The 27,087-nt window shown below is 34.9% G+C and overlaps 1 protein-coding gene across 1 annotated transcript in view; it reads left to right on the top strand.

Annotated features, from left to right (window-relative positions):
• Positions 1-27,087, top strand: part of ADAMTS20 (ADAM metallopeptidase with thrombospondin type 1 motif 20) — a 208,422-nt gene that overhangs the window by 128,095 nt on the left and 53,240 nt on the right. The gene's annotated exons all lie outside the window — the stretch shown is intronic.

Below are 27,087 nucleotides of genomic sequence, written 5' to 3' on the forward strand. Positions count from 1 at the left end.
GCTCAATAGATTATAATTATCCAAGAATTGGTAATAAGAATTGTATTTGAAAGCATAGTAATTATTCCAGTAGATCCTTCTAGAAAGCCTTAACTAGAAGGAGGTATTCCATTATAACCTGGCTAGAGATGAGTGGCGTCCAAGTCTCTGTGCTAGAAGAATAGGTTAGTTTTTGCCTAATCGCAGCATCTTTTTTTTTTGTCTGTGTGCATAAATTTCATGAATCACCGAAAGGGAGAATGTAGACTGATTTATAGTTTGCCCTAGATATGATGCTTTGAAAATAATTTTGGAGATATAAATGGACCTTGCAGGTTTGAAATGTGTGACTTAGGAAAAATCTAAGGAGATAATCTAATGATGAGAATGTAAAAAATCATACTTGTAAGTGTGTTTGGTTGAGTGAAGTTAGAATGTAGAGTTTAAAATAACTCTAAAACACATGTCAACGTGAAATGGTGATACTGCTATATTTTTCTTTATATGAAGAAAATGGATGGTCATGTTTCCATTGTAATTCTATTTTCCCAGACATAATGCTTCAGAATGTTTAAGAATTTCTGGAAATAGATTTTTAGATGTTTTAGAAGAACAGTCTCAGTATTCTACAATATCTATGTGCTGTATGAGATATACAGGAATTGTTAATATTAGTGCATTTATTACATCCCTAATTTTTTGTTATAATTTTGTGTCAACTTTCGGTAGACTGAAAATCAGATTTTAGTTCCTATATAATTACAACAGAGTCAAACATTAACACTTTAAAGAGTCTATTTGACATTTTTTAGACAATTTCTAATTTTTAATTATATGTACATTTCTCAGTAAAATATTTTGATCACATACCCTTATATATTATTATATATCTATACATTGCAAGCATAAACTAATATATAAATGTGATTTATAGAACATATAAATTTTAAAGGATAAGATGAATATTAAATATATTTTTAATTTTATGGATAATAAAGTTTTTCTCTCAGTGAACTATTATTGTACTCATCTCATGTTTAAAAAGTGGTAGAATGTTTCATTAGTTTGAAAATCTTGTTTTAGTACTGTTAGAGCAATTCAAAAGTCTGGTTTATTCCAATATGTGATTTCAGTAGCTTCCATAGCTGAAAAAATTACTTTGCTAAATGCATACCTCCATATAGCAAAGTTTATCACTGGATGTTCCTGTTACAAACTAGTCATTGATTTTAAATCATTGGATCATACCAGTTATTTTAAAAAATTTTTATTGAAAATTGACGAATTTCCATTTTCCATTCTGTCATTTGCTTCTTGAAAAGTACTGGAAGGGGTTATATCTTTATATTTTAACAAATACTGGGGTTTTTTTTGTTTTTGTTTTTTTTATTGGAGTATAATTGCTTTACAATGGTATGTTAGTTTCAGCTTCACAACAAAATGAGTCAGTTATATATATACATATGTTCCCATATCTCTTCCCGCTTGTGTCTCACTCCCTCCCAACCTCCCTATCCCACCCCTCCAGGCGGTCGCAAAGCACCGAGCTGATCTCCCTGTGCTATGCGGCTGCGTCACACTAGCTATCTACCTTACGTTTGGTAGTGTATATATGTCCATGCCTCGCTCGTGCTTTGTCACAGTTTACCCTTCCCCCTCCCCATAGCCTCAAGTCCATTCTCTAGTAAGTCTGTGTCTTTATTCCTGTTTCACCCCTAGGTTTTTCATGACATTCTTTTTTCTTAAATTCCATATATTTGTGTTAGTATACGGTATTTGTCTTTCTCTTTCTGACGTACTTCACTCTGTATGACAGACTCTAGGTCCATCCACCTCATTACAAATAGCTCAATTTCGTTGCTTTTTATGGCTGAGTAATATTCCATTGTATAGATGTGCCACATCTTCTTTATCCATTCATCCGATGATGGGCACTTAGGTTGTTTCCATCTCTGGGCTATTGTAAATAGAGCTGCAATGAACATTTTGGTACATGACTCTTTTTGAATTATGGTTTTCTCAGGGTATGTGCCCAGTAGTGGGATTGCTGGGTCATATGGTAGTTCTATTTGTAGTTTTTTAAGGAACCTCCATACTGTTCTCCACAGTGGCTGTATCAATTTACATTCCCACCAACAGTGTAAGAGGGTTCCCTTTTCTCCACAACCTCTCCAGCATTTATTGTTTCTAGATTTTTTGATGATGACCATTCTGACTGGTGTGAGATAATATCTCATTGTAGTTTTGATTTGCATTTCTCTAATGATTAGTGATGTTGAGCATTTTTTCATGTGTTTGTTGGCAGTCTGTATATCTTCTTTGGAGAAATGTCTGTTTAGGTCTTCTGCCCATTTTTGGATTGGGTTATTTGTTTTTTTATTATTGAGCTGCATGAGCTGCTTATAAATTTTGGAGATTAATCCTTTGTCAGTTGCTTCATTTGAAAATATTTTCTCCCATTCTGAGGGTTGTCTTTTGTTCTTGTTTATGGTTTCCTTTGCTGCGCAAAAGCTTTGAAGTTTCATTACGTCCCATTTGTTTATTTTTGTTTTTATTTCCATTTCTCTAGGAGGTGGGTCAAAAAGGACCTTGCTGTGATTTATGTCATAGAGTGTCCTGCCTATGTTTTCCTCTAAGAGTTTGATAGTTTCTGGCCTTACATTTAGGTCTTTAATCCATTTTGAGCTTATTTTTGTGTATGGTGTTAGGGAGTGATCTAATCTCATACTTTTACATGTAGCTGTCCAGTTTTCCCAGCACCACTTACTGAAGAGGCTGTCCTTTCTCAACTGTACATTCCTGCCTCCTTTATCAAAGATAAGGTGACCATACGTGTGTGGGTTTATCTCTGGTCTTTCTATCCAATTCCATTGATCTATCTTTCTGTTTTTGTGCCAGTACCATACTGTCTTGATTACTGTAGCTTTGTAGTATAGTCTGAAGTCAGGAAGCCTGATTCCTCCAGCTCCGTTTTTCGTTCTCAAGATTGCTTTGGCTATTCGGGGTCTTTTGTGTTTCCATACAAATTGTGAAATTTTTTGTTCTAGTTCTGTGAAAAATGCCAGTGGTAGTTTGATGGGGATTGCATTGAATCTGTAGATTGCTTTGGGTAGTAGAGTCATTTTCACAATGTTGATTCTTCCAATCCAAGAACACGGTATATCTCTCCATCTATTTGTATCATCTTTAATTTGTTTCATGAGTGTCTTATAATTTTCTGCAAACAGGTCTTTTGTCTCCTTAGGTAGGTTTATTCCTAGATATTTTTTTCTTTTTGTTGCAGTGGTAAATGGGAGTGTTTTCTTGATTTCACTTTCAGATTTTTCATCCTTAGTGTATAGGAATGCAAGAGATTTCTGTGCATTAATTTTGTATCCTGCTACTTTACCAAATTCATTGATTAGCTCTAGTAGTTTTCTGGTAGCATCTTTAGGATTCTCTATGTATAGTATCATGTCATCTGCAAAGAGTGACAACTTTACTTCTTCTTTTCCGATTTGGATTCCTTTTCTTCTCTGATTGCTGTGGCTAAAACTTCGAAAACTATGTTGAATAAGCGTGGTGAGAGTGGGCAACCTTGTCTTGTTCCTGATCTTAGTGGAAATGCTTTCAGTTTTTCACCATTGAGGACGATGTTGGCTGTGGGTTTGTCATATATGGCCTTTATTATGTTGAGGAAAGTTCCCTCTATGCCTACTTTCTGCAGGGTTTTTATGATAAATGGGTGTTGAATTTTGTCAAAAGCTTTCTCTGCATCTACTGAGATGATCATATGGTTTTTCTCCTTCAAATTGTTAATATGGTTTATCACATTGATAGATTGGCGTATATTGAAGAATCCTTGCATTCCTGGAATAAACCCCACTTGATCATCGTGTATGATCCTTTTAATGTGTTGTTGGATTCTGTTTGCTAGTATTTTGTTGAGGATTTTTGCATCTATATTCATCAGTGATATTGGCCTGTAGTTTTCTTTCTTTGTGACATCCTTGTCTGGTTTTGGTATCAAGGTGATGGTGGCCTCGTAGAAGGAATTTGGGAGTGTTCCTCCCTCTGCTATATTTTGGAAGAGTTTGAGAAGGATAGGTGTTAGCTCTTCTCTAAATGTTTGATAGAATTCGCCTGTGAAGCCATCTGGTCCTGGGCTTTTGTTTGTTGGAAGATTTTTAATCACAGTTTCAATTTCAGTGCTTGTGATTGGTCTGTTCATATTTTCTATTTCTTCCTGATTCAGGCTTGGCAGGTTGTGCCTTTCTAAGAATTTGTCCATTTCTTCCTGGTTGTCCATTTTATTGGCATAGAGTTGCTTGTTGTAATCTCTCATGATCTTTTGTATTTCTGCAGTGTCAGTTGTTACCTCTCCTTTTTCATTTCTATTTCTATTGATTTCAGTTTTCTTCCTTCTTTTCTTGATGAGTCTGGCTAATGGTTTATCAATTTTATTTTTCCTTTCAAAAACCAGCTTTTCGTTTTATTGATCTTTGCTATTGTTTCCTTCATTTGTTTTTCATGTACTTCTGATCTGATTTTTATGATTTCTTTCCTTCTGCTAACTTTGGGGTTTTTTTGTTCTTCTTTCTCTAGTTGCTTGAGTTGCAAGGTTAGGTTGTTTATTTGAGATGTTTCCTGTTTCTTAAGGTAGGATTGTATTGCTATAAACTTCCCTCTTAGAACTGCTTTTGCTGCATCCCATAGATTTTGAGTGGTCGTGTCTCCATTGTCATTTGTTTCTAGGCAATTTTTGATTTCCTCTTTGATTTCTTCAGTGATCACTTCGTTATTAAGTAGTGTATTGTTTAGCCTCCATGTGTTTGTATTTTTTACAGATCTTTTCCTGTAATTGATATCTAGTCTCATAGCGTTGTGGTCGGAAAAGATACTTGGTACAATTTCAATTTTCTTAAATTTAGCAAGGCTTGATTTGTGACCCAAGATATGATCTATCCTGGAGAATGTTCCATGAGCACTTGAGAAAAATGTGTATTCTGTTTTTTTTGGATGGAATGTCCTATAAATATCAATTAAGTCCATCTTGTTTAATGTATCATTTAAAGCTTGTGTTTCCTTATTTATTTTCATTTTGGATGATCTGTCCATGGGTGAAAGTGGAGTGTTAAAGTCCCCTACTATGAATGTGTTACTGTTGATTTTCCCTTTTATGGCTGTTAGTATTTGCCTTATGTATTGAGGTGCTCCTATGTTGGGTGCATAAATATTTACAATTGTTATATCTTCTTCTTGGATCGATCCCTTGATCATTATGTAGTGTCTTTCGTTGTCTCTTCTAGTAGTCTTTATTTTAAAGTCTATTTTCTCTGATATGAGAATTGCTACTTCAGCTTTCTTTTGGTTTCCATTTGCATGAAATACCTTTTTCCATCCCCTTACTTTCAGTCTGTATGTGTCTCTATGTCTAAAGTGGGTCTCTTGTAGACAGTATATATATGCGTCTTGTTTTTGTATCCATTCAGCCAATCTGTGTCTTTTGGTGGGAGCATTTAGTCCATTTACATTTAAGGTAATTATCGATATGTCTGTTCCCATTTCCATTTTCTTTATTGTTCTGGGTTCGTTATTGTAGGTCTTTTCATTCTTTTGTGTTTCTTGCCTAGAGAAGTTCCTTTAGCAGTTGTTGTAGAGCTGGTTTGGTGGTGCTGAACTCTCTCAGCTTTTGCTTGTCTGTAAAGGTTTTAATTTCTCCATCAAATCTGAATGAGATCCTTGCTGAGTAGAGTAGTCTTGGTTGCAGGTTTTTCTCCTTCAACACTTTCAATATGTCCTGCCACTCCCTTCTGGCTTGTAGAGTTTCTGCTGAAAGATAAGCTGTTAACCTTATGGGGATTCCCTTGTGTGCTATTTGTTGTTCTTCCCTTGCTGCTTTTAATATGCTTTCTTTGTATTTAATTTTTGACAGTTTGATTAATATGTGTCTTGTCATATTTCTCCTTGGATTTATCCTGTATGGGACTCTCTGTGCTTCCTGGACTTGATTAACTATTTCCTTTCCCATATTAGGGAAGTTTTCAACTATAATCTCTTCAAATATTTTCTCAGTCCCTTTCTTTTTCTCTTCTTCTTCTGGAACCCCTATGATTCGAATGTTGGTGCGTTCAATGTTGTCCCAGAGGTCTCTGCGACTGTCCTCAGTTCTTTTCATTCTTTTTTCTTTATTCTGCTCTGCATTAGTTATTTCCCCTATTTTATCTTCCAGGTCGCTTATCCGTTCTTCTGCCTCAGTTATTCTGCTATTGATCCCATCTAGAGTATTTTTTCATTTCATTTATTGTGTTGTTCATCATTGTTTGTTTCATCTTTCGTTCTTCTAGGTCCTTGTTAACTGTTTCTTGCATTCTGTCTATTCTATTTCCAACATTTTGGATCATCTTTACTATCATTATTCTGAATTTTTTTCAGGTAGACTGCCTATTTCCTCTTCATTTGTTAGGTCTGGTGGGTTTTTATCTTGCTCCTTCATCTGCTGTGTGTTTTTCTGTCTTTTCATTTTGCTTATCTTGCTGTGTTTGGGGTCTCCTTTTTGCAGGCTGAAGTTTCGTAGTTCCTGTTGTTTTTTGTGTCTGTCCCCAGTGGCTAAGGTTGGTTCAGTGGGTTGTGTAGGCTTCCTGGTGGAGGGGACTAGTGCCTGTGTTCTGGTGGATGAGGCTGGATCTTGTCTTTCTGGTGGCCAGGTCCACGCCTGGTGGTGTGTTTTGGGGTGTCTGTAGACTTATTATGATTTTGGGCAGCCTCTCTGCTAATGGGTGGGGTTGTGTTCCTGTCTTGCTAGTTGTTTGGCATAGGATGTCCAGCACTGTAGCTTGCTCGTCGTTGAGTGAAGCTGGGTGCTGGCGTTGAGATGGAGATCTCTGGGAGATTTTCGCCGTTTGATATTATGTGGAGCTGGGAGGCCTCTTGTGGACCAGTGTCCTGAAGTTGGCTCTCCCACCTCAGAGGCACAGCACTAACTCCTGGCTGCAGCACCAAGAGCCTTTCATCCACACGGCTCCTTAATTTGGGATGATTCGTTGTCTATTCATGTATTCCACAGATGCAGGGTACATCAAGTTGATTGTGGAGCTTTAATCCGCTGCTTCTGAGGCTGCTGGGAGAGATTTCCCTTTCTCTTCTTTGTTCTCACAGCTCCCAGGGGCTCAGCTTTGGATTCGGCCCCGCCTGTGCGTGTAGGTTGCCGGAGGGCGTCTGTTCTTTGCTCAGACAGGACGGGGTTAAAGGAGCCGCTGATTCGGGGGCTCTGGCTCACTCAGGCCGGGGACAGGGAGGGTCACGGAGTTAAAGGAGCCGCTGATTCGGGGGCTCTGGCTCACTCAGGCCGGGGACAGGGAGGGTCACGGAGTGCGGGCGGGCCTGCGACGGCAGAGGCCGGCGTGACGTTGCCAGCCTGAGGCGCGCCGTGCATTCTCCCGGGGGAGTTGTCCCTGGATCCCGGGACCCTGGCAGTGGCGGGCTGCACAGGCTCCCCGGAAGGGGGGTGTGGATAGTGACCTGTGTTCGCACACAGGCTTCTTGGTGGCGGCAGCAGCAGCCTTAGTGCCTCATGTCTGTCTCTGGGGTCCGCACTTTTAGCCGCGGCTCGCGCCGGTCTCTGGAGCTCCTTTAAGCAGCGTTCTTAATCCCCTCTCCTCGCGCACCAGGAAATAAAGAGAGAAAAAAAAGTCTCTTGCCTCTTGGGCAGGTCCAGACTTTTCCCCGGACTCCCTCCTGGCTAGCCGCGGTGCACTAACACCCTGCAGGCTGTGTTCACGCCGCCAACCCCAGTCCTCTCCTTGTGCTCCAACTGAAGCTGGAGCATTAGCTCCCAGCCCCGCCCGCCCCGGCGGGTGAGCAGACAAGCCTCTAGGGCTGGTGAATGCCAGTCGGCCCTGATCCTCTGCGCTGGAATCTCTCCGCTTTGCCCTCCGCACCCCTGTTGCTGTGCTCTCCTCCGCGGCTCCGAAGCTCCCCCACTCCACCACCCGCAGTCTCCGCCTGCAAAAGGGCTTCCTAGTGTGTGGACACTTTTCCTCCTTCACAGCTCCCTCCCGCTGGTGCAGGACCCACCCCTATCCTTTTGTCTCTGTTTATTTTTTTCTTTTGCCCTAACCAGGTTCGTGGGGGGTTTCTTGCCTTTTGGGAGGTCTGAGGTCTTCTGCCAGCGTTCAGTAAGTGCTCTGTAGGAGTTGTTCCACGTGTAGATGTATTTCTGGTGTATCTGTGGGGAGGAAGGTGATCTCCACGTCTTACTCTTCCACCATCTTCCCCAACAAATACTGTTAAAACAGTGAAACTTTGAAAGATTTGAAAGCAATTTAAACATACTAGAAAATCTTGCTCCAAAGTTTTAAAAATACACTGGAGAATTTTTATCGTTGGCATACTTATGGTAACAAAGTCCCATAACACTAGAAACACTTCCAAACATTTCAAAATGTTCTCTCCTTAGAAGGATTTTCCAAATGCAGTTGCTTTCTCATCCAGTCTTAAATGTTTCCTTTATCTTAAAGGAGAGATTGTAAGTCTATTTGTTTAAGTGACAGATATAACATTTTAATCCTTATCATAGAAAAAATCTGCTGATTTTGGAACAAGCCTCTTTTCATAATAGAAAAATTAGTAATTCATCTTCATGATCCCATTTGGTAATTTGAACACAATCAGCAAAACTCTGTGGCTTAAAACTGAAAAACCAGCAGGAGCAGTGTGTCATGGTACTCATCTGATTATAGTGTTATGAGTTGATACATGTACTGTAATCTGTTCATCTTCCTAAGTGGGTGTGTGTGAAGTGTGGTGGGTACACTGAAAGTGAGTGGCAAGTGATGATCTCCCTGCCAGGATACCTAATGTATTATATGCATTACATATCAGGCTGACATATAACCCCATATAGTAAAGCTAATTTTCTTACTTTAGATGAAAACAAATGTGAACAGAGACTATTAAAAAATGTTTCTGGCACTCCATTGAATCACCTTGCCTCTGAGATATACTTGAGACTTAACGGTTCAGTAACATCTCTAAAACCTTATACGTTACACAGTAAGGATTGGAATTATGTAATTTGTTTTCATAGACACCATCATCTGCTTCTTGGTTGTACTCCCCTACCCACGATTGGGTAAACTTAAACTCACCAATGTACCTAAATCTAGTAGGCTATATCTAGGAAGGTTCTCTATCATGTCCTATTGTGATATGACCTTTGTACTAAAACCCTGCTATCATATAATATGCATTATATGACATTCATATATTTGTGAAAGTTAAATGATGTATTACAAAGTTTTTGGTAGATCACATAACAAATTCTTCTCTATCAGTTGTAACTGAGCTCTAAGGTGATCCTCTAAGACTGCTCTGAGCTATTTTCAATCTCCCTGAACTTTTGACATTTTACAGTTGTGACCCAGGGAAACTCAGAGACTTTGGAGGTAACTATGAAGGGAATGGTGGCCACTGAGCTCCCCAAAATTAATCCCCATCAATCCATTCAAGATTATTAAGAGCCCATCTATAACAGGCACTGGACTAAGAAAGCTAAAGATGAATAAGAATGACATACTGTACTCAAGGGACAGTCCAGGGAAAAATAAATATATACACAAATCACAAGGCAGAAATGGATGTCATGGAAAGTCAGAAAATGTGCATCCAGTTGGAGAAACGTAAGGCTTTATGAAGAAGGCATAAGCCTTGATGGGTAGGTAGGATTTGAGTGGAAAAGGAGGAACCAGGTTGGAGATCACCCTGAGCAAAACCAGAGGCCAGAAAAAGTAGTTATTTGACTAGTGTAGGTTGGTTTGTGAGAGACAAGGGGCAAGAATAAAGTTAGAAATATGAAATATGAATTGAGCCATAGCAAGGAGGACCAATAAGTATCATGCTTGAGAGAATTTAAAAATGGAAAAATTCTTTAAGTTTGTTAAAAAACATTGAATTTTTTGGAGTGGGAACACAGCAGTGTTTTAGGAAAATTCATAGGCAATTCTCATCATAAATTATAAACATATTGAAAATATCAGACACTGGAGATGAGAAGTCCAAGAGGGGACTCTTCTAAAAGTTTAGCTGATGATTTAGGTAATGTTCAGTTACTCATCACGTATTTATGGATTACTCACAACACTCAAATTGTAGTGGAGTAGAAGAAGCTGGTAGAGGAGAGATTCATGGGACTATTTTTTGCAAATGGGAGGAGAAGATGTATAAGAGAACATCTTGTCGAGTATTGTATTGTCAAGATAATAAAGTTGAGAAAAGTCATGTTGGATAATTTTAAGATAAATTAGGTTTGGGCTTGAAGAGAGTAAAAAGTTTGGGCAATGAGTCAAGAATTTACTATGATTACAAACTGCAGATTGAGCGGCCCGTTTGATGGTGTATAACTTAGCTTTGTATTAGTTTCACGTAAGAGAATATAATCTTGACTTCACCAAGAGAAATGTAAATTTTCATTTACCAAAAGAGTTTGAAGCAATATCATTATTCCTAAGCCTACTGAAACTTTTAATAGTAAGTCTATTCTAGATCTTGTGATTAAGAGTTGTGGTGTTAGAATGCCTACGTTTGAGTTAAAACTGCTATTATTTAACTGAGTGACTTTTGGAAAGTTACTGAACATTTTGAAAATTTTGTTTCATAGAATATAATAATAGTGCCTACCGAAAGAGGACACTTTTTAGTATTAAATGGACAATGGGTAAAGTGATTAGCATAGGGCCTGTTACTTAAAGACTCAATGTATTTTGCTTTTTATTATCACTTATCCAATAATAAGTACTAATTCTCTTTCCTCAAAAAGCTAAAAATCCAAACGCAGTAGATAAGTATAACACATTGAACAATCTGCAACAAGATCTACTGAAGCAAAAATACTCTAGTGTAAGAAAGAAATCAATTCGGACTAGAGTTTGGCTTCTTCTTCACACTATTAGGAAATGTGACATTCAGCAATACTTTCAATCATAAAGGTACAATTCAGTGAATTTTAGTGAACACACCTGAGTAGTCAACACCCAGACCAAGAACAGCACCCCAGAAATTTCCCCACATACCCCTTGTAATCACTATAACCCCCAAAGCTACCCATATTCAGACATCAAATATCACTGATAAGTCTGCCTGTCTTTGGACTTTATATAAATAGAACTTAGAGAATTTGTTTATGAGACTCACAATATGACATTTGTGTGATTCATTCATGTTGCGTGTAATTGTAGTTTCTTATTACATTCTAGTACTGTATGAATACATTTGTTGTGTGAATAAATTAATGAATTTATATGAATATTCTCCAGTTGACACGCAATTGGAGTTGTTTTTAATTTGGGATATACAAATAATGCTGTTATGAACATCTCTCACACATGTTTTTGGTGAATATGTACATGCACATCTGTTGGGTAGGTAGACAGGAGTTGAATCTTGGTTAATGCTTAGGTTCTGGTTTAGTAAATACTGACAGTTTTCTGAAGGGTTGTATGGGAATTACAGTTGCTCCATATCCTTCCCAACACTTGATATTATCAGACTTCAAAATTTATAATCTTCATGGATTTCTCTTAAGTTATTCATTCAGTAGATATTTACATAGCAGTTAGTGTGTGTTAACGATGGTTCCATAGTACTTGGTGTGGAGGATAAAAACACGAATGTATCATGAAATAGAAGATATTACATATTACAGCTGGATAAAAAAAGACTAAAGCAACAACAAATTAATACATTTAAAGAGATGACTATCATCATTTTTGAGACAAACGTTTCTTTTAATGTGATATTTATTAATAGCAGGAAATATTCTAACCTAGTTCCAAAATATAAATAAAAACAGAATTGAAAATACTGTGGCAAGCAGTCAGACTTCTGGGGAAGAGAACTTTGGTGAAATTATTAAAATTGTCAAAAAAAGGCTTGCCCAAAGTAGAACCATTTTTATTTCTAGCCTGTAATTTTTTCAGGGTATAAATATATTCACAAAAGTATTTTTTCTTATAGTAGACTTTACCCATCATAAACAAATGCACATATAATAATATTCAATAGGTAGAACCAGAAAGCATTTTGTGTGTTTAAAGATTAATCACTCTGGGATATCATTAAATATAGTGTGAGAATTAAAATGTGCAAATTGTACCATGTAAATGGTGATGTGTGCTCTGTGAGAATATATTCTTTATAGGAGAGTGAAAGAATAAAAGGAACTTTTTACTGCCACACTAATAAAAAATGACTCCATATTCTACCGCCAGAGTTTGCATCCTTCCATCTGAGGGAAGCTTTTTTACTGTTTATTCATGGGCCTTAGGAATATTTTCAGATCTGGGAATAGGGAAGATAATCAGGCCTGGCTCCTCTCACATCAGTGGACATTTCTTCAGCATCCAGGCTCAAAAGAACAGTAGGAGCTCATATGGGCTCCAGTCTCCAAGTCAGCATTTCATTGCTAAAATTGGCAAGATCTTAATTTTAGATGAAACCAGGAGATGTTTCTCATCTCTGCTGATCCACAAGGCACCCCATAGAATCAGTAAAACAACAAAAATCTTGGAGAAAGAGATCTAAATTACATGAAGCTTTCTTTTCTATGTAATTTTGGTAGAATTAAGGGCCATTCAACTCTACCTCATTCAGATAACATAAACTGCATATTTAAGTGATGTTTGTTTGTATGTATTTGCTCGTTTTTTTTCTACATAACATTTTTTCATTCAGTAAACATTTATAGATGTGGTTTCTGACCTTATTAAGTTTAGAATTCTCATTTATTTTTTATTTCAGCATCTTTAATGTGTGGGCCTATTTTGGTAGAAAGTCTAGTTATTTTTGTTGATGCATAATTTATACATGAAAATCATCCTAATATCCAAATTTCTATTATGTTAACAAGGATATGGTATTTATTTAGATATAATTAAATACGCCATTTAAGATTATGGTTTATATTGAGGAGAGCTTTGGAGACGTTTTTTGTATTTCAGAAATTAAACATTGTCTTCAAGTTTTTATGCCTGTGTCACTCTCAAACTATGAGGATTTTTAAGTTATTTTTAAGTCAAAATATGGAGAAAACTTGTACATAAAACTCACTTCCTTATTGACTGGGAAAATGTTTCCATGTATATATATTTTAATGCTTAGGAAAACTCTAGAGAAATTTTTAAAAGAGAAATTAGTTGGAAAGATTTTAGCTGTGGCTATGATAATAAAAAGCAGATTCTTTTTTGAAAGCTATTTTATCAGAAACTAAAATTTATAAGTCTGGGAATAACTTCATGATTTCATTCAGATACCTATGTCATAGTAAATGAGGCAATATAAAACTATAAGATTTATTTGAAATTTCTTGAGAAGTAAAGGATGGCATATTCTCCTAGGATGTCCTGTAATTCAGGTGTGCAGGAATTTGGATTTTCTGGTTTGAGTAAATAATACAACTTTAAAAATAAACCCATAAATATATATCTAAAAAGTTAAATTATTGTGATTCTTGAAATGTTTTAAAAATACTGTTTTCTTACATTTTTTGGTATTATACCTTTAAAATTGGGAGAGACTTGCAATTTCCTCTTTCCTATCCTTCTACACAAAGCATACATTATTTACTAAGTTTCTCATCTGAATTATACACAGTTTCTACGTTGATGAACCTTTCTAAAGTTGGAGACCATACATAACACAACATAATCCACTTCTTTTTAGGAAAATTATATGATTGCTCTTCTGTATTTTGAGGTAAAATTGATATATATGGAATATTCCTCTGTAACTCTCACTCTGCACCCTGAAGTAAGAATACATCAAATTCCTCCTCTACAGAGCAAATACTTGAAGGCAGCTATTTTTCTGTTTTCCTGGTTAAATATATTTATTTTGTTCAACTCTTTAATCATTGCAATCGCCTATTTTTACTTCTCTCTCAAAATCTAACATCTAGAATTTCATTCATTAGCAAAAATGGTCTAACTGTAAAAAGAATATTGCCACCTTTGATATGAACACTGAGCCCAATAATAATCAATATTGCATCAAATTTCAGTTCCTAGTGGTCACCTAGTTTTTTTATACTGATCTTACATCAGTATAAGCCTAATATGTATGGTATATGATACTGTTATTAATCATTTTATTTTTTCTTAGCAGTAGATATTTTTAAGTAAAAGTATAGAACTTCTATTTTTTTCTCTAGTAGTTTGCATTCATATAGTTTTTATTTAAATTCTCATATTTGACTTTTAAATAAATCCTTCCAACTTTATGTCTTAAGTAAATTGGGAAGCGTGCATTTCATGTCTTCATAAAGTAATTAAGTCTCCTCCATACCCAGGTGGATCCAGAGCTCAAGCACATACCTCTAGAGAGAGCTCACCCAGTTTGGCATTGATCTCCATTAATGAACTAAATATCATCGATTACAGTTTTGAATATAGTCTTATTAATGTAACACATGTACATAGTTAAAAAAATAAGTGGTGCTAAAATAAAGATAAAGAAAAAAAGCTATCTCCTGTTGCAGTCTTTCCTAACCCAGAATTAATCTTTAAATCCTTTTATCTATGTCTTCTGATACGTACTTCCTTATTCCCAAACAGGCTTACTCTGCTATTTCTTGATGCATCAAAAAAAAAAAAAAAAATGACCTATTGACTTCCTTTTATAGAGGTTGACTATTTAATTCCTAAATGGACTGCTAATTCTACAATCCTATCTTCAAAATAAATCTTGATTCAGTCAACAGTTAGTGTTCCTTACGTCACTGTGAAGCCAAGTAGTGTACTTTGAAGCACTGTGCTCCTTTTTGAAAAATTAATTAATTTATTTATTTTTTGGCTGCGTTGGGTCTTCGTTGCTGCACGCAGGCTTTCTCTAGTTGGAGTGAACGGGGGCTACTCTTCACTGTGGTGCGCGGGCTTCTTGCGGTGGCTTCTCTTGCTGCGGAGCACAGGCTCTAGGCGTGCGGGCTCAGTAGTTGTTGCACACGGGGCTTACTTGCTTTGCAGCATGTGGGATCTTTCTGGACCAGGGCTACGAACCTGTGTCCCCTGCATTGGCAGGTAGTTTCTTAACCACTGCGCCACCAAGGAGGTCCCTAAAACACTGCTCCTTTCTTGCACAACTCTGATTTTCCTAGAGTTAGTAATTGCTTCCTTTAAAAATTTGCTTAGTTTTTCTTTGAATGTTCCAATTATTATTTTTTCTCTCAAGTGCTTGAACAGGTATATAAAATCTCTATGAATGTTTTTTTCTAAATGCTCAGATATTTCTCTTTCCTAGACTCCTCCCAGAGCCCCCTGACCCCCATTCATCCTCTTCTGATCTGGCCAGGACAAACAACCTTGCTGACCATTCTCTAATCCTATGAAGCCTTTCACTCAATTTCGATTATGATGACTTTTTCTTGCATCACATGCTTTTTTTTTTAAATTTACTCTTGGATATGAGAACACTTTTCCCTGTATCTTCTGGAAAGATGAAAAATGGGAGATACATTTTTCCTTTTGTGCAAATCTGAAAATGTCTTTGGTCAGTCCTCATATTTCATTGATAATTTGGCTGGTTTTAGAATTCTGGCTTGAAAAAATTTCCCTCAGAATTTTTAAGGGATTACCTTATCCTCTAGCATTCTGAGATGTCTGGTGATTCTGACTCCTGATTTGTTGTAGGTGCCTTTGTCTTCATATCTGTGTTACTGAAGCTTTTGGTACCCTTGTCCCTGTTGTTCTGCTATTGCATGATAAAGTGACTTAGTGTTTGTGTGTGTTTAAAATTCAGTTTGTTAGGCATTCTATAGGCCCTTTCATTAAGGAGACTTGTGCTGAGAAAATCAATTTTGTTATTTCTTAGATAATATCTATGCAACTATTTTCATTGTTCTTTCTTGAACTCTTTCTAGTTGAATATTAGAATTCTTGATCCTCTAATTCTCTTGTTTTTATTCTATTTTCTGTCTCTGTCATTTGATTTTACTTGATGGGAAACTTTGTCAGTGTATAAACCATCTCTTGAATTATTTATGTTATTACATATTGAATTATCCAAAGCCTTTTCTTGCATTCTGATTGCTTTGGGGTCATAGTATTCTATTCTTCTTTTGCCCATACAGCATCTAGTCTCTCTCTCTCATATTAATTACTGTTTTTTGAGGGGAGATTCTCTCTTGATGGTCTCCTTATCCTTTGGACCCTTTCTTTGGGTAAGGGTGGGAGTGGTTTTCTGGTTTTCCTATGGAAGTCTTTTCTTTCAAAAGTTGATAATTTTCTGCAGCTCATATTTAAGAGTAAGGCACTAGAGAATTGATATGAAACTGCATCTGGATAGCATCTAGTGATGATGATATTCCCTGTAAGTCAATAGTTTAAGGTCTTTTCTCTTGGAGACCCAGTTTCTCAGAGAAGAACCCTTGAATGTCCTGCCAGTGAGCAAGAGTACTCTGGGCAGAGAGATTAAGGGTCAAGAGTTCAATGCGTAGAATTCCCTTATTCTTCCTCCAGCATCCCCAACTCTGGAACTCCTGCAATTTAATTTCTCCAAAGAATAAACCCCTCATCTGCCTAAAGAGGAGTTGAGGAGATGTAGCCCTTCTTGTTGCATCCAGGTGCTAAGTGGCTCAGAGGTCTTGTAGGTACAAGGTTGTCTTGCTTCACATTGGTCTTTTCTCTTCTTTGCATCTTCCAGTCTGTTTTATTGGCTTTGACTTTGTGGGTTGAAAAAAAAATCAAGGAGGGAGGGGGAAATGAACACATATGATCACTCCATCATTTTTAACGGAAACTGGTTAGGTTTTTGTTGGGGGCTTTTTTTGACCATATGTCTATTCACCTCCTATTCTATTTTCTCTTCCTTCTCTCCACTCTGAAATAACTTGAAGTATGTCTGATGAGTTTTTCAGCATCTTGGTAAACAGAATTTTTTTACAGAGGGAACAAGATAGGGTCTTACCTGAATTCCCTTGAGGTGGTTACCCTCCTTCTCTCACTACTGAATGAACTACAAATGTATGAGTGTTGAACCATGCCCCTATTCCATTCAAGTGTTTAATAGAGAAACCCACACCATGGATTGTATTTTCACTACCTTTTTGAAAATTTATTTACTGAGGATTTGGGAAAGGAAGAAAAAGACAGGGGAACGGAGGTTTAATATGACTTTAGAGTATTGTGTCAAGCACTGTTTTAGGTTCATTCATCCATTATCACCTTTAATCTCACAACTACCCTGAGGTGTAGGTGTTATTATTGCCACTTTATGATGAGAAAATTGAGGACTAGGAAGGTTAAGACCTAGCCTAAGGCTGTTCAACTGCTGACAATTGAGGTTCAAGTGTAGGTCTCTGATTCCAAATCCCATGCCCTTTTTACTATTCTATCTTCCACTCCCCAGTAGTAAAAACTATAAAACCCCGCCTTAAATTTTAACATAAATAATCTTTATCTGATTAATATAATTTTAAAATTAGCTTAAGTTCACTGAAAAATTAATCCCCAAAACATTTTTGCCTCACAACCTTTATTGCATATGATAAATAGACATGAATAGGTGCAGTGGGTATCGCTCCTTTAATTTCAACTCTGACTTTTCCCTTATCAAAGCCCTCATAGAGCTCATTTTTTATTTCTCATCTGAGAGTTCTCTGTGCATATTCCTTTTCAGATCTTTATAACCCAACTTGAAAGCAAACTTCTTGGCTTTACTTCTGTTAACTCCCACAGCTAGCATGAAAACATTTGTAGAAACTTGAAATGGTAAATCCTGCTATTCTGTTGGCACTTGATTTTAAGAATTTTGTAAATGTTACCATAGTAAGTAATGCCTTGAAAGTCAATCTATTTTTTTAAAGGTATGCTTTAGTTATTTTTCTGATCTCTTTACCTTTTTATGATCTACCCACACTGAATAGTTTTCTGCTTTGTTCCATCCAGGAAAGCAGATGCTCATGGTTCTGAATGCAGCTTCCAGGGGTTAAAATGTGGGTTTTTATCACGGAACGTGCCATACCATCTAACAAAAGTAATGTCCCAGTTGTTGTGATTTGTATAAAGACATCAAGAAAAAGTAAATGCACAATAATGACCCCTAAAGAATTGTTAAAATTAGACAAGAGTTATATTATTCTCATATTGAGAGTAACTGTTTTTTTCCTGATACCATGTAATTGTTAAGATTTATGTTACTGAGTCAATAAAATCTCTGAACAGGAACTCTTTAGATGAGATTTTACAGAGGAGTCTGAAATGTTCATTACTCCTTTGTAATGCACACACACTATACTATTAGACAGAAAGTTAAAAGAATAATCTACAAGCTTTAAACTAATGCCAGTTTTTCCTTAGCAATTTTATTTGCTACAAATAGTGCTTACATTTTGAATTAGACTTACACTTACTGTTGTTTCTAGCAAAATAAACCTGAGTTCAGTAACTCATGTTTGCATGTTTATAGGGATTGTTTATCAAATCTTATTATTGAAGAAAATGAATCCAATAATTGAGTATTTTAGTTACCATATACTGGGGTGATTTTTATCCCAATTTCCTAATATTTATGTGTGGAAAACAGTATATGATAAGTGAAATTTTCTGTATAAAGTACTTGCATGAGTTATTGCAATTTTGCTTCAGGTTTTATATTTGAAAGTGAAAATAATCACAAAATTTTTCCATAGCCATAATTATATTATAGTAAATTATCTTTAAATATTACTGGCAATTGAATTAGCCAGATAAATTATACATGAGATAATTGTGTTGCATTGACTAGCTTAGAACTGTAAGTCCATTTTGTGTGTGTATGTAAATATATACCCCCCCAAAAAATTTTAGAACATGAAATAGAAATCAAAATATTATAATTTTTACAATAATATAAATGTAGTGAAAGTTTACTGGATATGTTTGTTATTAAGCATATATTTCTTTGTCCTTTCAGTTGAGACTCAAGCATCTTTGCAAATGAATCTGACTTGAAAATTTTTAAATGTCTAAATTTGCAGATTTTAAATATAATCAGATACAATGCAACTGAATGAAATATTTCAGTAGTACATATTCTAAAAACCAAATGCTGTCTTGGATTATTAAAGCTGCATAGTCAAAGGGTGTCTGTAACAGGTTAAAAAGGAAATATTCAAACTCCATTAAACTTTAAAACTCTTAAGTATAATCTTTCAGGAAATACTATGAATGGGGTCCCTGTTGATAAGATTTAGTATCTTACTCCTTACTGCACATATGCATTGAATTAAAGGAACAGTAGCAGTACTATATTTACAGAGTTGACACTCTACTCTTAATATGCATATTTTTGTCATTTTTTTGCTTCTCTTTAAACAGAGAGATACTCTACTATACTCTGGCTGTTTTGCTCTAACTACTTTAATTTTTTACTTCTCTAATAGTTTTGGAGCTCAATTTAAAATAGTATTCCACCAATGTAAGGAATGCCCTTAATTACAAAGTATTAATAGTTGTATAAAACTCATAGCTAAGATTTTTCTATAGTGGGGCTTTTCTCTTAGATAGTTATCGTTGTCTTCCTGAAATTTAAAAAACCCATGCTGTTCCTGGGGTTTAGATGTAGTCTGTTTGTTTGATTAGCCTCTTTACTTTATTTAGAGAATGTTATAATAGGCTTCTTAAAAATCAGAAAGAAAAAAAGAAACATATATATCCATGAATGCATACACACAATAGTGTTTTATTCCATAGAATATCTAACTTCTGGACTGTTTTGGCCTGAAACTCTATTATTTCCCTTTGTAATATGTCATTTCATAGACAATTTTTTTGTTTTATAAGAGTGTTGTAAAGACATTTAACATAATCACCAAAACGTAGTTTAAAAAATTCTCTGGCAAAATAGCTATGATCAAAAATTTTCCATAAAAAATTTAAAATTTAACTTTACTATAGAAGCATACAACTGTTTAGTTTTGAAAAGTTCAAAACAAAGATAAATAATACATGTTCCTATAGTGAGAAATTCATTGATACTTTTGGAATTGCCATAAAGACAAAGAAAACGACAACTAATCCTCTCAAATTATTTCCAAGTACATGATTATGTTTAGCTACTATGATACGTTTGTGTTTAAATCAAAACTTCTCCATTTTTTTCATTGTAACTTGATGCTTCTTATTCAGTTGCACCTGTCTTGATGGAAAGCATTTCTGGTTTGTAGTGAGAAGGTATATTTGGACTTAGATTTGTAACGTGTAATGATTGCATTTCTGTGAGTTTAGCTCTCCTAAAACAAAAAGACTGTGTGAACCCCTTTGTCACTTGGTAGCAGGTTTTCCTTGGTTGTCTTAGCTAATACCTGTCATACAGTAAGCAATAGGATGGACATGACTCCCAGCCATCCAGTTGTGAGCTTTCACATTTTCAACAGATGACTGTGGACCTTGCTGTCAGGAAACAGAGATAATGTGACATCTAGAAATAAAGTAAAAATTCGTTTCTTCATTAGGTTGTTTGACAACTTAACGATTATGTTTCGAAAAACAACCAGAAGATTCCAAAGATTCTGAAAAGCAAAGTGAAATTGATTAATAGTAACTCACTTACTTTTATTCAGTTTTGTATTTTCTTGTTAGTCATTTTTTGCATAATAACAACATTGGAAAACGAAAATTAAGTCAAATTATGCTATTTCTGATAGCTGAAAAACTAAATGTCATTATTTTTAACTACCCCGGAAAGGGTTTGTGATAAACCATGATATAGAATAAAATGTTTACAATAGTATTATCAAATTTTGATAATACTTGTTTAATGTTAAATATTTTCCTTATCAGCAAATGAAAAGGAATGTTAAGGAAGCTGTAGTTTTATTGTTAGAAGATACTTTTAGTTCTGACTAATTGACCTTGAACCACTAACTGACCCTGCTGACTTTAAACAATGGGGTCATTGCCAAATTTACTGATTGAAGTCCATTTAGAGAACTGGAAATTATTTAGGCTATATATTGAATTAATTAGGAAATTTTAAATAAAAAACCGAGAATCTATGTGAATTGCTAAGTTTTTCTGTAAAACCTGTGCTTTCACTGATTGGTTGCTTATCTTGATAATCATTAAAAATAGTTAATGTAGAACTTATAGTTGATGTTATAGCTCTTTTCTAATATTAAGTGTTTCTAATAATAATTTTCTAATATAAAATGTCAAATATTAGTTTTAGTACTTATTCTTAGAGTTATTTAGCTAAAGTTTACGTGAGGAACATAGAAACAAAAATATGCTCCTTCATCCATAGATGACACTATGCAGTGGCAAGTGAAATACACATTTCTAGCCAAATTTCTAGTCTAGCTACTTTTTTTTTGTCTAGTTACTTTTCTAGTCAAACTTAATTAAAATAGATCCCATGAATAATTAATTCTTACTCTTAACTTTGACTTCACTTGTTTTTCAGTAGACCAAACTTTAGGTTCTTTTCTTTTTTACTCTGGTTTTCAAAGAGCTAGCTAAGGGATCTTTATAGCTAAAATTGAAGCTGACCATTACTATGTAATTTAAGCATTAAATTTAAAATATACCATCTAAAATCAGCTAAGGTAGCACCAGTGGAATAGTTATTATTTTAGGAGAACTATGGTTCATTGTACAATGGTAAAATTATTTCTTCTTTTGAGAAGAATGGTTCATAACACATTAAATTAGGAACAAGTGATTCTGGGGTTCTTTCTACTTTTCATGATTTCCTGAAATAAGTCTGTTCCCAGTAGAGTTTATAGTCTAGCAGGGAAAAGAAACAAGGGAAGAGGTAACCAGGTATTGAGGTATAAAAGCTCTGTAAGAGCCACACCTAATCTAGCCTGGACTGATATCCTCCAGCAGCCAAAGGAGGCTTTGCAGAGGGAATGAGATTTAAAACTCAGCACTGAAAAATATGTAGGGATTGAAATGGAAGAAGAGTGCTGGGACTGGAGGACATGACATGTGCAAATGTTGTGAGCTGGGAATGAGCAGAGTGTTTTCCAGGAAACAATATTCTCTCTCTATGTCATCTTCCCATTCACTTTTACATTATGGAGAACATTTTCAAGGTTGTCCTTCATATAATTAACATTAAGTTTTGCAGGATTCTTTTTATTCTTTATTAATTTTAATATTTTTTACATTTTGCTATAGCATTATAAATTCTTTAGAGTTTTTTAAGTTTGGCCCCTTCTATCATTTAAAAAATTCCTTTCTCCTTACCTTTACCCAGACATTTATATGAAATAGTTATTCTTTTACTAATATTACATATGAAAAATAGAGGTTGAATGAGATTAAAGAACTTACATACAGTTACCCAGTTTGTTGTCAGTAAAAGGCAGTTTATACATGACAAGGGTATAGTGTAACAGTTACTTTTCAGGTCTATTTTATTGTTAATTAGGGTACATACTAATTCTCCCAATATCAGTATGTTTCCCACTACTTTCAGAGAGGATAGAGACCCAATCACCATTACAGTTTATGAAAGTCTAACACACACGCACAAACCCCACGGTTTTCCATTTTCTAGAACTGGAGCTAGGTAAACTTCATTTCCTTGTTTTATTTTGTCTTGCAATTTAAGTTTCTAGAATTAAATTAACAAGTTTCTCACAAATTGTCAGTTCATTCATTCTTCTGTAGTATCCTTATATGCAAACAAAGCAATAATCCACACTTCCAATATCAGAAGTAATCATTCTGTAATTATGTACAACTTCATTTAAAATACGAGAATAGACTTGTTCCAAAGTTAATCATGTGAAAATGGACTCATTAATTCCAACTGTCCATCATGAGATTGAATGTGCCAGTCAACCTGCACAGTTCTGGATATTCTATTCTATTTTTAGGGCCTGCAAATTCTACATTTGCTTTGAACGCCCTGTTTTCCTTAAATAGGCACGTGTCTTCACCTAATTTATAAGAATAGTCAATTCAGATTACTTACATTTAATGTCACCACTTCCTATAGCTATTGCTCCCTAGTATTCATGGAAAATTTTCAGAAAGAGTTAGTTAGTAAGACTGTCAACTAAGGATAACAGAGATGATTTTAAAGAAAAAAAAATTTTGATGAGAATGCTGGAAATAAATTTTACAGTTAATCAAAAAATGGTACAGATGAACCAGTTTGCAAGGCAGAAATAGAGACACAGATATAGAGAATAAACGTATGGACACCAAGGGGGGAAAGAGGGATGGGGTGGTGGTAGTGGTGGTGGGATGAATTGGGAGATTGGGATTGACATGTATACACTGATATGTGTAAAACAGATGAATAAGAACCTGCTGTGTAAAAAATAAAATAAAGTTCAAAAAAATTATACAGTTAATAAAACCTCAAGGGAATAGGATGGTATCAGGGATATAAAATAGAGAAAAACAAAAATGAAAAGAATTACTGGGGTCCCAGAGCAAAGAATGACCATGTTTGGGTTTTTCTACTAAATAAGTTATTTTGTAGAAACTTTACAACTCAGAATGTATTGTGGTTTGAGAGAAGGAAGGTAACATTTCACTAGTTATTTACTCTATGACTGCTTCGTTCCAACCAAAACATAATTCTTTGCATAATGTGTTCTCTTTTACTTAAATGCCCACATGGAATTCATCAGACATGATAAAATAATGTACTTATTCCTTTTCAGATCTTGGGGAAAGAGAGTGCTACTTTAAAAGTGTAACGAAAGCATAATTTACTTTGCAATTCTTTGATTTTATACGTTTTGTTTATCTTTCCTAGAAGACTTTGAGTTTAATATCCAATAAATATATTTCATGGAAAAGTAAACTGTTTTAATAAATTATTTTAGAGTTTAATAAAAACAAATAACTACTTGCAGCAAGAATCAACATCAATTAATCAGCTGATATTTATCGTACCTTCCACTTTGTGGGTGACGTGGGTGATCTAAAAGGTCCTTGACCTCTAGAAGTTTGGATAAAGTATGTGACAAAAATAGAAAACGATGAAGTGCCAAAAAACAGAGACAGAAGAGTTCAGAGAAGTGAAAGATTGATATGTATTCACCTTAGACATGGGATGGACTTAGATCTTTATGGATAAGTACTATTTAGAAAGCACCAGAGCAAGTGATTAGTCGAAGTAAAAGGAAAAAGTATGAATCAGGTACAGTGGTGAGTGAAAATGTCACCCTAAAGAGAAAGTAATTATGTTATATGTTAGTAGAGCAAAGGTTGCGTGTTGAAAAGAAACAGAATATTGTGCTAGAAAGGGATGTTGACTGAAATTTGGTGAATCAAGAAAGCAGGGAAGAGGTTTGTTTTCATATTGTATTAAGGACAACAGAGATTCATTGTCAGTTCTTGAAAAAAATAAAGAAGCAATATGTTTAAAATTATGTTTAACACTAGTCTTGGTTACAGAGGAATAACAAAGAAGAGGAAGAATACAAGGTGACTTCCAGTTAGATGAGGAGAGGCTATTCAGTTTTGTGAGAAACAGTCCTCATTTTGGTAGTGAACTGTAATGTCCCAGTTTACATTCCACTCACAAATACTGCTTATAGAGGAAATGCATTGTTCAATTCTAAAGTAGAATCTTTAATGTCTCTTCTTGTGTTAGTTTCATAAATGAATTGGTCATTCTTATCAGAAATATCAACAATTTACTGCACGTTTACTGCATGATTCTTGGATTCTTGGCACTGATAAAAGAACTATGAGAATTTTGCAAAACAGAGACACATGGGCATTAGATAAGGCACATCAAACAAATATACAAGACCATCTGTCTTTGTCCATCAACAAAACTACATCTTCAAGACTGAGTTTAAATATCACCTCTCCCTGAGTGCTTACTAAATATCCCATAAAGAAATGACTATTTTTCACTATTTTCTTAATTCAATAATATTTTTATTGTAGTATCTTAATGGTTTTTACTGTCTTGTAGTATTTTTATTCTGATCTTTATTGAATTTAATATTATTTAAGATGTACTCTGGCATTATTCATTTAATAGATGGTGTCATTTAGATTATAAGCACTTTGAGGATAAGTCAAGGCAAAAGATGGTTAATGAATCTATATTTATATGCTACTCTTGGTATATGACAGAAACTCAATAATATTCATAGAGTAAATAAAATAGTAAACATTTTTCCATCTACCATAAGTAGTACTGGGCTCATATCATGAGTATTCACAATAATGATTACTTTTTACAAGGGACTATCAGGGAGAGTAATAAATCCTCCTTTGTTCAAAAAGTCACAGTTTAAAAGTTAGAAAAAATACACACCAAGGAGAAAAACGTTCTTGTATATGTGAACATGCATGTATACTCCCAGATAATATACGCCTGGTACTCAATAGTATATGATGTTTTTAGTATAAACTATGTTATACTCTTTGAAAAATAAACAATGTAGTGAAGAAACAGACAGGGAAGTGCCCAAGATAAGAGACCAAGAGGAGTAGAGCATAAAGGTAGATCTGAAAGGGAAGGTCAGTAGTAGGAAAGATGAGATCAGGCACATTCAGAATGAAACAATGCCATTTGCAGCAACATGGATGGACCTAGAGATTATCATATTAAGTGAAGTAAGCCAGACAAAGGCAAATATCATATGATATTGCTTATATGTGGAATCTGAAAAAAAAAAGATACAAATGAACTTATTTCCAAAAAGAAATAGACTCACAGACATAGAAAACAAATTTATAGTTACCAAAGGGGGAAGTGGCGGGACAGATAAATTAGGAAGCTGTGATTAATGTTTACATACTACTATATATAACATAGATAACCAACAGGACCTACTGTATAGCACAGGGAACTATGCTCAATATTTTGTAATATCCTATAAGGGAAAAGAATATGAAAAAGAAAATATATATACATACATCTCTCTCTCTCTCTCTCTCTCTCTCTCTCTCTCTATATATATATATATATATATATATATATATATATATATATCTGAATTGTTGTGCTATAAACCTGAAGCTAACACAGTATTGTAAATCAACTACACTTCAATACAAAAATAAAAAATAAAAAAATAGCAGGAAAGAACGTACATGTAATACATTTTATCAAGACCCGTTAACAATTCACACTGAATTAAAGTGTGTTCTAAGTGACATGTAAAGCTGTAGGTGTTAACAGGAAGAGAACATCTCAGATATGGTAATGTCTTAATAATCAAGGCACCAAGTTAAATAAGTTCCCTACACAAATGGGATATAGTATTGCAGATAACATATAAAGGTAAATTATCCCCAAACTATTCATTTTTTTAATTTAAAATATTTTAAACATCTAATACTCTATATTAGTCACTCTTTGAACTCATAATATACATAAAATGCATAATATATTATCTAATGTTCTCAGAACTCAGTATATGTTTCTAAATGAAACCATATGTAACCAGCTGTCTCAGAGGAATGAGAGGAGTTATCTGGAATCCGTGTCTTCTTTGCTTAACTTTTCGCTGGTACATATATCATGCTGAAAATTGTCAACATCCTCAGAGTATATGAAGGAAAATGATAGAAGAGGAAGCTAATATTCACCGAAGATGTACCCTATGTAAAAGGACTGGATTAGATATCTCATTTTCTTTATCTCATGTTAATCTTCATAATAAACCACTAATATTGGTGTCATTATCATCACTTTATAATGAAGAAACTGAGGTTTGGCCAGGGGGTGAAATATACTTAAAGTCACCCAAATAGTAAGTGGCAGAGCTGGTATTCAATGCCAGAGCCCAAGCCCTTCCTATCCTCTGCACTCGCCTTGCTCACAAAATGGCAACTGGCTGAAAATGGAAGTCCGATCACTGTTTTACATATATCCTTACAGAGATTTTAGGTAGTTTGTTTTTCACTAAATATTTTGGAGGGTTGATGATGGAGACATACAGTTGCCAGATGGAAATGAAAAACAAACCTGAACTGAATTGCGCTTTAAAAAATTAATTTTATACTTTCTCATAGTTTCCTACATTGAGAGATTTTTGTTTTGTTTTGTTTTTGACATCCAAAGCACAGTTTGCACTATGGCAAGACATATGGAGTTAAAAATTGAATAGGTGGCAACCATACAAAATCAAAAGCAAGTTTTATTGAAATATGTGTGATAACAGGAGTTAGC

Source organism: Phocoena sinus, chromosome 10 (assembly GCF_008692025.1).
Source record: "Phocoena sinus isolate mPhoSin1 chromosome 10, mPhoSin1.pri, whole genome shotgun sequence".
In the NCBI taxonomy this organism is placed as follows: Eukaryota; Metazoa; Chordata; class Mammalia; order Artiodactyla; family Phocoenidae; genus Phocoena; species Phocoena sinus.